Source organism: Melanerpes formicivorus, unplaced genomic scaffold (genome assembly GCF_026170545.1).
Source record: "Melanerpes formicivorus ecotype bairdi unplaced genomic scaffold, bMelFor1.0.p_v2 SCAF_2, whole genome shotgun sequence".
Lineage (NCBI taxonomy): Eukaryota > Metazoa > Chordata > Aves > Piciformes > Picidae > Melanerpes > Melanerpes formicivorus.
Window position 1 is genome coordinate 18,199,322 of NW_027142354.1, and position 12,570 is coordinate 18,211,891.

The 12,570-nt window shown below is 41.0% G+C and overlaps 1 protein-coding gene across 6 annotated transcripts in view; it reads right to left on the reverse strand.

Moving 5' to 3' along the window:
- Positions 1 to 12,570, reverse strand: part of LOC137448087 (SAM and SH3 domain-containing protein 1-like) — a 603,815-nt gene that overhangs the window by 65,479 nt on the left and 525,766 nt on the right. The gene's annotated exons all lie outside the window — the stretch shown is intronic.

The window sequence follows — 12,570 nt, forward strand, 5'->3', positions numbered from 1 at the left end:
TTATTAATGGAGGTTACAGATGAAGGTCAAAGAGCCAGACAGAAGTGATTAAAAAAATAAAAACAGAAAGAGGAATGTCTTATTTTCACTAGATCATCACAAGTGCGATTTCCCCAAATTTACCTTCCAGAAGAACCTACCCAGAAAACATGGCAGTAAAAGGGCATTCTTTGAGCTAAAAATACTGAGAAGATTTCAATTCATTTCAGCACAGCCAGTTTCTCACACAGAGATTTGTCAACAGGACGGAGTACAAATCACCTTCCTTCAAACACTTAGTATATATAACCATCCACTCAGTCACCCAGTCTCCCTTTGCAGTCAATGGAGAGACAGTAATTCTTACAGAACTCACTCAATGGGTTTCAGATGCCTCAAGTTAGATGAAGCAAGTCCCACTGGTGGTATCTAATTTAAGAGTGCAAGCCAGCTGCCTAAAAAGTACGTACTATTAACAAGTCTGCTTGAAGTCAGTGGGAAAACTACAGGTAGAATGGGGGAAGAAATTATAGTTGTCAGTACTGAAAACTATGCTTTACTGGACGTGTGAAGCCAGTCCTACTCCTTAGCAAAGTTACTATGATGTGAGTACTGTAACTGAAAGGTAATTACAGCTGAGTAAGCAACCACAGCAGTATACAAGCCCAAAAGAAAACCCAATAACAAACAAACAAAAATGCAAAAAACCCAACCCACCAGCAAAAAAACCCCAAAACCCAAACAAACAACAACAAAAAAAAAGGCTGTGAAGATGTGGATTTATTTCTGGATACTACAGGTCTTTTTGTTCACACCTTCCCCAATCTACAGGTGAGTCTCTTACCACTGTGAAAATTGTGCTTCCTATGCCCTTTGTTTACAAAAAACTGACAAAATGTTAAGATATAATACAAAAAAGAAACCCAGACATTTTTCTAGAAATGCAGCCTTTTAATACTAATCAGGAAATTACCACTGATTGCCACAAAGCACTGTTGGATTAGGCTGCCCAGAAAGTTTGCAAGATCTAGATTAGAGAGGAGCTTCTGTGCAATCAACACAACTGAGCCACAGCAGCCAGGACACAGGGCAGCTCACAACTATGTGCTTGCTAGTAAATAAGGCTGACACATGGTCAGTGCCCAACTGAGGATTTTGCCTGACCATACATGGTCTACATATCTACTTTTGCTGATTTTATAGCACAAAAAGGGAAACAAGAAGAAGTTGGCATGAAAAGGCAAACACATTTACTTAACGACAAATCCATCAGGACTCCTCTAGTCAAGCAGAAGCTAAACTGAGCCCAGGGAAATTCCACAGATGCTCACAGATCAGGAAAGCTAAATTAGTTACTTGGCACCAGGAGTCCCTCTCTTTCCCCATTAGCTCCATCAAAACAGAATTTGAGCATGTTTTGCATCTGAAAAAGACTGCAGTCACATTGCTGCAAATCTTCCTCGGGCACTCTCTCCACTCACCTATCAGTCCACAAGGAGGGAAGGAAAGACAAGCCCCATTCATGTGCTCGTTAGAGCACAGACTGCTGCACAGATGAAAAAACAGGAGCATTTTATCAGCTATCCCATCTTAAAGTTTCAGCATGCCAGCCAGTAGAATCCACTGTGCCCCCACCATGCCTTTAGATTCCAACTTCCCCATGATTTATCTGTTCCCTTAAAAAGCTGCCTTTTTCTACCTTTTTTTTTTTTTTTTAATTATCATTTACAAGATGCTGTCTAGGTTCCCAAGGCTTTATAGAAGTCTTTTGCTTGAGCAGTTGCTTGTAAAGTTCTAGTCCGAGATTGAAATTAGATGGAAAGTTACTACTTCCACCCTAAAACTATTCAGCTGCATAGTCAGCCACATTCTGTGTAATAAAATCCTAAAAAAGCTAACCATATTTGCTTTCTTTTTTCTCCCTGATTTAACTTCAAGCCCACCCTGTTAGAACAGGAACAGCTTTATAGGATAAAGACAACTGTGGAAGGCAGAAGCAAGGACAACTCTCCTTCTCCTCCTTTAAATCTGTACTTTGCACTGCTGAAATGCAAAATACCTGACAGTCTTGTACTGCTGTGATGAATATTCCTACTTGCCTTTCAAGCAGAATGATATTTTTCTTATTGCAATTTAGACAAAATACTAAAGGTAAATGTTGAGGAAATACTATTCTTGACTGTGGGCATAGATCTCTGTTAGAGATCACAGAACTTTTATCAGCCCTGAGAAATTCTACTTATTTAGTTTAAAATACATTAAATCTCATGTTAAATCTCACATTAAAAACCACAGGTTCTTGACTTTAATCTGCTAGGATCAGGGGCATTTTTATACCAAAGGCTAATTCAAGAAGGTTGAGCAAACGTACCATTGGCATGTTCTCAAGCATACTATAACATCTGCAAGAAGGCTGGGGAGGGACTTCTCAGGATCTCAGGTAGTGATAGGACTAGGGGGAACGGAATGAAGCTGGAGGTGGGGAGATTCAGGCTGGATGTGAGGAGGAAGTTCTTCACCATGAGAGTGGTGAAGCCCTGGAATGGGTTGTCCAGGGAGGTGGTTGAGGCCCCGTCCCTGGAGGTGTTTAAGACCAGGCTAGATGAGGCTCTGGCCAGCCTGATCTAGTGTGGGGTGCCCGAGTTTGGAACTAGATGATCCTTGTGGTCCCTTCCAACCCTGACTGATACTATGATACTATCTTTTTAAAAAATATTTTCAGAGATCAGTTTTATGAAGTACATCTCTTACCCTTCTGAAACAAACCTTAAAAATGAAATAGAGGAGAGCCTGGGTTTATAGAAACAGTGGTTGCAGTGGTAGACCTCCCTAGTCTGCATTTCCAGGAGTCTGGTCTAGACAAAGCAGGCATCAGAGCAATAGGTATTTTTGTCCTCACAGCCTGCTCCCCTTACTAACTGTCCTCCATGTGTGCTCAAAAAGCCTGTCTGAGGTGTACCAGACCTTCATGTCACTTATGCACCATCCAGAGTTGGAGCAAGACACACAACTATCTGAGAAAGTACGCAATCAATTGCAGACTCCTTAAGCTATGTGACTACATCCAGTGTCTCCCAAAAGCATCTGAGTTATTTGCATGATTTCCAGATTTAAAAGGCCCTGCCTTTTAAATCCTGTTTTAGATCCTGTCCTATACCCACGCACTAGCAGAGCATAGTGGCACACATTCAATGCAGCTTTAAAACCCAGTCTGGAGAAATGCAGATATTCATAAATTGTACCCAACACCCAGGGAACACAGAGGAGGGAGGGCAGACAGCAGTTTAGCACCAGCTTGTCCAGCTCCCTCCAAGGGCCAAGGTTAGTGCAGCGCAGAATCTCAAATACTGAGAGTCAACCCAGAGGGAGCTGTTAAAAAATTTATAATGCTATTATGCTATAGAGTAAAGCCCACTGCATCATCATGGCCACCCTAAACCAACTGCAACTTACAGAAACATTTTGTTCCCCCAGCTTTAATGCCATATTCTTAGCAATCTTACCGATCTTCTTTTCTCTTCCTTCACCCAAAGCTGACACCATCAAGGAGATGACTGCAGGATAAGGCCCTGGCTGACATTGTGATCCAGCAGCCAGAGGAAGTGAAGGGCAGCAGGCACCACACTGGCCAGTTACTGTCTGTTATTACCAACCCTTTTGTACTATGGGCATTGCAGAAAGCAACTGTGGAGCCAAAGATAAGGTTGGGAGATCTGAGGTGAAAGTGTGAATTGGCAAAGTGCTTTCTACAAATCTCTCATTCTGAAAGCTTAACAAGCAGGATTTGTAGCTTAAGCTTCAAGCATGAAGTTGTTTGCCTCAGGGCTGAAGAAAGAAGGCTGAAGAAAGCTTCCTTCACAGATAGTTTTTCTGCTTACTTTGTACACTGTGTGATTTATGTGATCATTTGGACATTTTCTATTCAAATTATTGCAAGCTTCTAAATGTTGTGATTTTGGTTTTATAGAGCAAGTGAGTTTCCAGTGGTACAGATTAGTAGAAATCCCATTTTGAGTCTCAAACCACCTCTGGACCATCCGTTTAGCAGAAGCTCCATTACTCTTGCATGTTAGAGCCAGAGCTGATGTATGCTAAATGATAACATCCAGCAGCAGCAAAGACACTGTGGGTCAAGGAAATGAGCTATGTGGGAAGAATTTTTTTAAAATAGTAATATTTCAAATGTGAAATAACAGCCCAAGTGTCTCATGCAGCAGTGCAGACATTGGTAAATAACTTAAATCCTGATGAAATCCTTGTTCAGAGAAAAGATGCTGCTACAGCACTCATGTTCCTGCTTTTAATATCAAGTAGGAAAGAAAAATCTTGCCTCTTCTCTTGATGCAAATGTTGGAATCTATCACACAGAACTTATCGTGGAGGGAAGCATCTGACACTTACCCTTTCGACAACAATAAAAACAGACGGATTTTTTTGTCCATCCCAAATACATTGCATTCAACACTAACACTGGAAGCCATGGGGGCTGACAAACATTCCATGATTATTTTGAAAAATATAATTAATTAGCAATTACTGAAGAAACTGCAGCTTTTGTGTAGCTCTGTAACAATGAAAAGCAAGGCCATACTAACTCATAAATCCAGTTTTAACCAATGGAGGCTGAATGCAGTGAATTTACTGTGCAAAGGAAAAATCAACAGCAATAGGCTTCAGAGAAAGGAAAGTCAATATGGGAACACAGCATTCTGCAGCAGGGAAATCAAATACCTTCTGATCAGTTTTGGCATCCTGGCTTGCATCAAGAATAGTGTGGCCAGCAGGAGCAAGGAAGTCATTCTGTCCCTGTACTCAGCATTGGTTAGGCCACACCTTGAATACTGGGTCCAGTTCTGGGCCCCTCAATTTAAGAAGGACATTGAGATGCTGGAACGTGTCCAGCGAAGGGCAACGAGGCTGATGAGAGGTCCTGAGCACAATCCCTATAGGGAGAGGCTGAGGGAGCTGGGATTGTTTAGCCTAGACAAGAGGAGGCTCAGGGGAGACCTTACTGCTCTCTACAACTACCTGAAAGGAGGTTGTAGCCAGGTGGGGGTTGGTCTCTTCTCTCAGGCAACCAGCACCAGAAGACACAGTCTCAAGCTGCACCAGGGGAAGTTTAGGCTCGAGAAGAGGAGAAAGTTCTTCACAGAAAGAGTAACTGGCCATTGGAATGGGCTGCTCAGGGAGGTGGTGGAATCACCCTCCCTGGAGGTGTTCAAAAAAGGATTGGATGTGGCACTTTAAGCCATGGTTTAGGTTTCATGAGGTGTTAGGTAATAGGCTGGACTTGACGAGCTCTGAGATCTCTTCCAACCTTATTGATTCTATGATCTCTTTGATAAAAACACATTAATACAAAGGCACATATATGTGAATGGGACTTAGCAGGTATTTGGTGTATTTTATAACCATTGCCCAAATGTTACATTAGTAAAGCGCCCTTTTGTTGGCAGAACCACATCTATACTAGAACTCTTGCTTGCATAAAGAGGATGAGTAAAACCTTTCGTCTTTGCCTAAAACTCCTCAGGTCTGTCATCATCAACAGGTGAGGCCAGAAAACATTTGTGAGGAAAAGTAATGATGAAAAACATAGCAAAAGACATGTGTCTTCAGGGAGAACTTTAAGATAAGTGAGGGTGTTTCTAGCACCATCAAGAGCTGTAATGCTTCAGAAAGATGAAGAAAAACCCAAACAACTACATCAAGAATGGTTAAATGTGACGCTAGAAAGGGATTAGGAAACAATATGCATGAGGGAGGCACAAGGCAAAGGCCAAATGGACACTGGGGGCCCTTATTGTGTAGAAGCTGACAAGGGGCCTGGGGAAGAGTCACCAGTTCCTCTGAGGGGAGGGTTTTGGCCTGTGGGAAAATAACACAAGGGAGAAATTAAATGAATTAAATTAATAAAAAAACATTGATTGTTACAGTGTACTTTGAGGTAGGAACAGGCTGGTTAGCCAAGTACAGGCCCCTCAAGCAAGCTGTTGGCCTTGCAGCATGGGTGGCTAGGGCTGCATGCAGGTACTTTAGCCTCAGCCACCACCTGACGCAATACTCTCAAATAATCAGGATGTCAGCACCTCTGTGAACAGTGTGTCCCCTGCCACCATCCTGCACTTTGCTTTCCTGTAATTTCAAGGCCAAGAGTTTAGTGTGGTTTTGAAGTCAAACACTCTCTCAGGCTGCGCCAGGGGAGGTTCAGGCTGGAGGTCAGGAGGAAGTTTTACACAGAGAGAGTGATTGCCCATTGGAATGGGCTGCCCGGAGAGGTGGTGGAGTCACCATCGCTGGAGGTGTTCAGGAGGAGACTTGACAGGGTGCTTGGTTGCATGGTTTAGTTGGTTGGGTGGTGTTGGATGATAGGTTGGACACGATGATCTTGAAGGTCTCTTCCAACCTGGTTTATTCTATTCTATTTTTTCTATTTTTTTTTTTTTTTTTTTTTTTTTTTTTTTCACTCAGAGTATCACCAATAAGACAAAAATAATCACAAGCAGCTCCTTGCCCTGTGGCAGAGCAGGCCAAATTTCTTTCTGGGTATCAATGGTTCTGATAAAATTTAGGATACTGATTCCTCAGGATCTGTGATGTCCTCTATTTCCCTCTGTGAAACACTTTTCAGATCTTACCAGTTTTTCATTTTCATTTACACAAAGCTGTACTATGTTAGTATCAAGCTTATTTGCCATTCTCTTAATTTCTCTTGACTACTTCCAAGAAAAATAGCAAGAAGAGAGAAGCGGATGCTCAGACTAAGACCAATGCCTCTAGAAAAGTTCTACAGCAGTGCTATAAACCCTTTCATATGTACCATGGAAATGCAGGCTAACACAAGTCTGCTGTATATAGTATTTGTGTTAATAACTGTATTTGTGCTGATAACTGTATTTGTGCACTGACACACCAATATTTGTGCCTCCAGCACACGAAATTTTAGATGATCTATTCTGCAAATGAATGAAAGCTTTTGCACTGAATCAACCAATACACTCAGAGCTAAGGGAATTGTTTGTTACTGTAATACTGATGATTTTCTCCAAGTATACTCCCTTTCATATAGTTTATTGCACTTGCTAACATTTGCAAACTCTGCACTGTTTTCACTTTACATTGTAAGAAACAGTAAGTTACCAATTAATTATTCAGCAGTTCTGTAGCAGAAAACACAAATTACAGTTGACTTTTGAGTTACTAAAGCCTTAAAAATTCTGGTGAAATTCAGGAGTAGGTAAATCAGAAGAAAACAATTGTCATTAAGGAATCCATAAAAGCTTTTTCTGTTATTACCACAGATGCATAGGGGATCAGCAATGAAATCTCTCACCTCAGGGGTGAAATAATAGTCTGCATTAATTTAATTGTGGGAAAGAAGTGATTTGCCTTATTTTGTTAAAAAGCAAACAGATTTTGGGAAAATTACAAAGGTTATCTAGTGGAAAGCAAAGGATATTTAAGCTTAAACTCTCCCCCTCCCTCCCTCCCTCAATTTTTTTCCCAATTTTTGGTAAGCCAATGACTTGTAATGACTTTGTGTCAGAAACTTCCATCATTACAGTTCCTGTAAAGGGCAGCTTGGCTGCTGAAAATTAGACAGTTCTCTCAACTTCTTTCTGTTGCATTTGTTAGCTGTGGGCAAAGCCAAAATTCAGAACTCCACAGCATAGTGGAAAAAAGCACCAATTCAGAAGAAATGCTGCACCACCCTTGTTTACAACTTCTACCCTTTTGGCTGCCCATTTCTGATACCAGGCCCCGCTCTTCAGAGCTCATAACCTCTGAGTTTCATAAGTCTCTGGGAAAATCTACACACTTATCAAAATTTTCAGTTTTAAAAAGTCTGTATGTATAGAGGTGTATGTACCTATTCTATGTTCTGGACTAAAAGCCTTTATTTAATTCAAGAAAATCTACCAGATTTAAGACTTTCTCAAACCCAGCACAGAATTTCAGCATGTTTTGGGGCGATACTGCAAGGGAAATAGATTTTTCTTTTTAATGTTTAAAGAATTAAAAGAAATCAGTAAAGAATGAAACCAAAACCAAAACCAAACCACACAAACAAGCAAACCCCCCCAAACCCCCAAACTCAAACTAATAAAACCAAACAAAACCCCCCCAAACAACCAAAACACAACAAGAAAAAGGCAGCAGAACAATGTAACAGAAAGTTGATTCTTTCTTTCCAATTGCAGTAAAACTGCATCTCTTTTTTCCCCTCTTTCAGAGGTAAGCTGAAAGATCAAAAACACAGACATCTTGCACTCAGGTCTTCATCATCAGAAAGACTTGCACCTCTCAAACCATCCACTCTCAGTATTTTAGTCTCTGTAGGCTTTTTCTGCTGATTTGCACTTTTCAGTTTAATGTTTTTAATCCAGTTTAGGTCTCCCTTTGTGACTCCTACGTTCATTATTTTATGAGAAGATTCAAGTCGGGAAGCTGTAGCAACATCAGGTATGTTGTATATTTCATGACTTTACAAACATGGAAGTATGGTGGGGTCTGACCCTCATTTCAGTCTCTTTGATGGCAGAAACAGCAGGAATACACAGGAGAAAAGGTTTTCAAGCACCTTTCTGTTGGATGAACTTGTGTTAGCATGTGAGGAACTGACTATTGACTAATACTTTTTACAACAATAAAACCATTCTGAAGAACTACTTTCCTTCAGGATCCTTTTAAAGAAGGCACACTTGGAGGAAAAGGAGGAAAAAAAGGAGGGAAAAAACTGGTCACACTGGCAAAAGTTTTAATACTAAAAGAAAAAAGAAAAGAAAAAGAAGAATGAATACTTAACTTGAAATCATTCTGGCTTTGTTTACTATGTGGGTACCTGAAACTGAACACCTGAAAATTAAGATGGATAATATGAATTCATTCCCTAGAGCTAGGTTCTCAACCTGCATAAATGCACTCCAGGAATGTGAGGGGGTGAGGGGAAGAGACACAAAGGCAGATAGTTGGATGCTAACTTCAAAGTCTCCTAGAAAGTGAAGGAGAAGTTAATTTCTTGAACAAGAGAACTGAAGACAAATTAACCATATTAATGCAAAAAGGGATTAGCCCACAAATTGCTAGCCTGTATTTATACATGCTCCCTGCTATAAACTGTCTTTGATAAAGAGACTTTCAAATTAGCCATTCTCTTTTTACCTTTGGGCCAGATCCTTACTAATAGTTTAAGTCTTCATCACTGGCCATCACTTGTTATTATCAAACTGAATTTCCAATCAACTCCAATGCATTGCATCATATTTTTTTAGGCCCTAAGACAATATGGAAAATTGTTTCCATCAGAGAGAAAATACTGAAGGCCATTATACCATTTGGCACGACTCTGTCTATTTACAATGAAGATACACAGCATGTTTGATAATATTAATAAGGAATTGTTGCCTTCTACACCTTCATAATACAAATGTGTATGTGCACAGCTATTGATAGAAATATTCTTAATTTTCTATTTACATTTAAAATAAGACTGGACTAGAAAGTCGGATGCCATAGATAGCGTAGTTAACAGCAACAGTCCCAAATGGTGGTGCAGTAAATGGAAGTCATGCTCTGGGATTACTGCTGCTGCAAGTTTTGCTTTGAGCAGTTAATGGTGCAACAGTGACATCTGACAGCTCCAATACTAATCAGCACAATTGCTGGTAAGGAGTTAAATTAAAGGCTTCAATCACACCAATAACAGCTCCTGCTGTTGGGCCAGGCTCCAGCCCAGCTGCAGAGCTCCAGCCAATTTTTGCAAAGCTCAGCTGTTCTGCTCAAAAGGCACAAGTGGGCTCCTATCACATGACCAGCAATTGAGATAGGAGGTGGCTTTTGCCCTGGCACACTGGACAGACCACAGGGAAGTGCTTAATACAGATTTCAGTGATTCTAAAAGAGCAACAAATTCAGATTCTGAGGATCCATCAAATAGCTGTAAAACACTCATTCCTTCCTTTGTTCAAAGAAGTAGGCTCAAGAGATTATTCCCAGGAGAGTACAGTAAGGACCAGAACCCTCTCCCCAGCCAGGGCAGCCTCCTCGTGTGATCAGGCTTGTGTGATCACAGCTGTGTCTAGGTTGGTTTAGACTGGAAATCAGGGGAAAAAAATTCACAGAAAGAGTGGCTGGGCATTGGAATGGGCTGCCCAAGGAGGTGGTTGAGTTACCAACCCTGGATATGTTTAAGGGTTATTGGTTGGACTTGGTGATCCTGAGGGTCTTTCCCACACTGAATGTTTCTGTGACTCCTGGAGCTGAATCGCAATCCCTCCAGTCCAAGGGCACTGTACCATTTTCAGGCTAGTACAGGACAGCAATGCACAATTTTGCTTTGTCTCGTGCTTTTAGCACTATGCAGTTACCCCAGCACAGGCTATGTAGGGGTCTTTTCCAAACAAAAGGCCAATTGCTGAACGATGAACAAACTCAGTTGCACTGCTACGGTGCTGCTTACAAAGCACTCAACCTCAGCAAACAGACTTCCTTCAGTGGTAACAAAAGACCTCAGAGCTGAGGACACTGCAAAGAAAGCTTCCACTATTGCTCCAAGCAAATCACCTGCAATCACCATCCATAACTATTCACCGAGAATTAAGTCTCCAGGAAGGCCTTACAGATTATTATCTCATGTAACGCTTTCTTCCTGAGCAGTTAGACTACATACTCACAATTCATATGCTCATACCTTTTTTATTCCTGAAACAGAAACTACAAAGAGTTTTTTCCCAAGCTCCACTTGGCAACTTTAGCCTTGCTCTGTACCAGACTGTGAGTCACACTTTAAGAAGGACACACAGAACTGGCAATGCAGAAGCAAATGAAACACAAGTACAGAGAAGACTTGCACTCCAAGACACATCCAGTTTTTCGGTGTGTATGAGTAGCACATACACTTCATTGCAAAGCCTATAAAGCTTTGCACTGTTTTACACCTTCTTATTTGCCCAAGCCACTCAGCACTATAGTTCCCTATTAAGGAAGTATTTAATTCACAGGTAATCAAATGACAGCATTAAAAATTCTGGTGTGCATTGCTTTGAATTTTTATCATTTTGCTTTCAAGTATACAAAGTGAAACAACAGCTCTCAGCAGCCAATTACTATTTTTGTTTGGAGTTATAGTCAAAGCCCAGCATTTTTGCTAACAGCACTAAACAGTGTGCTTATATAGGCTATTCAGCATCACAAGAACTGGCCATCAGTTACAGGGATGTCCTGATGAACCACGTAAAACTAGTGAATTAAGTGAGTATGCCTCATCCATACTGAGTCAGGGGAGGTTCAACCCTCCACATGCCTCTGCAGAATGGATGGAGGTCGCTTACAGCTGCAAAAGGAAGAAATGCCTTTTTAACTCTGGAGGCCAGCTGGAGTGAGCATGCTTCACATTAAGCCCAGTTGATTTCAAAACAATATAAAGGCCATCTTTTACCATCTTGCTGCAGAAACTTTGTGCTTCATCATAAGTCCTACTTCATATAGCTAAGCCTTCCCAATCACCTTCAGATGTATACATGGAACAACAATGGCCCAAACCCAACAAACCAAAAACCCAGAGGATAAACAAAATATTATGGGCCATGAAATAATAAGACTGGAAGCAACAAAGAAAACGTTGACAGCTAGGATGCATGTGTAGAAAGAGCAAAGCAGACTCTACACTTTGATCCTTAAGGTAAGAAGTGTTAAGCCAGACCTCATTCAAGAAACATAAAATATGTGGAATAAAAAATCATTATCAAAATCATTAAAAGCCCCAACCAACTGTACAAATCCTTCAAAGATAGTAGCAAAGGTACAAAAGAAACACAAAACTCACAAACATCTAGTAAATCAGACCTGCATGTCCAGAGACCCGGTGCCTCTTAACTACATTACAGTATGAGTGATAACAACTCTCAATTACAATTTAAACCAGATGGCATTCAAAAGCTTTAGATAGGATAAACCTATTGAAGCCAAATAATTTCAGTTAAAAATTTGCTGCCAAGTACTTTCAGTGCTGCTTTGTCATTGCTGGCAGGCCTAGGGAGCAAGCACACTGCAAACTGCCTGCCTGCAACAAGCCAAGGGTTTGCTGCGGGACAGTGCATGCTGCATCTTGTCTCCTCTTCTTTCCAGCAAACGTAAATTACATATGCAAACCCCAGTGAACAAATGACCAATCACCCCATCTTTGCAAACCTCTTTGTGTAAGTGTTATGAATCAGGTTGCTGGTAGGCCCTCCAACTAAACTAATTTACTGTGGTAAGGAAACCCTGAGCAAAGTAAAATTTAAGCTGTACAAACACCTGCAAGAGTTTCTAAATGCCTGGGTTTTTGCAGCCAAGACTGGCTTGTTTGGGCAGGTGCTGCCACTGTTATGGGAGTGTCCATGGTAGAAATTCCTCAACCAAACTGTCTTCAGAAGGAAAACTTGCTCTTGGAAACAAGTCTGCTCTAATCACAATGTCAAAAAAATGTTTTGATGGAGAGCTTCATTTTTTTTCTGCTCAGACACCCACTGATATCTTCATGTTTTTTCCAGGTTATGGCCCTAACAGGGTTTAGTTACAACAGCCTGAAGCTCACATCAGTGCACACCC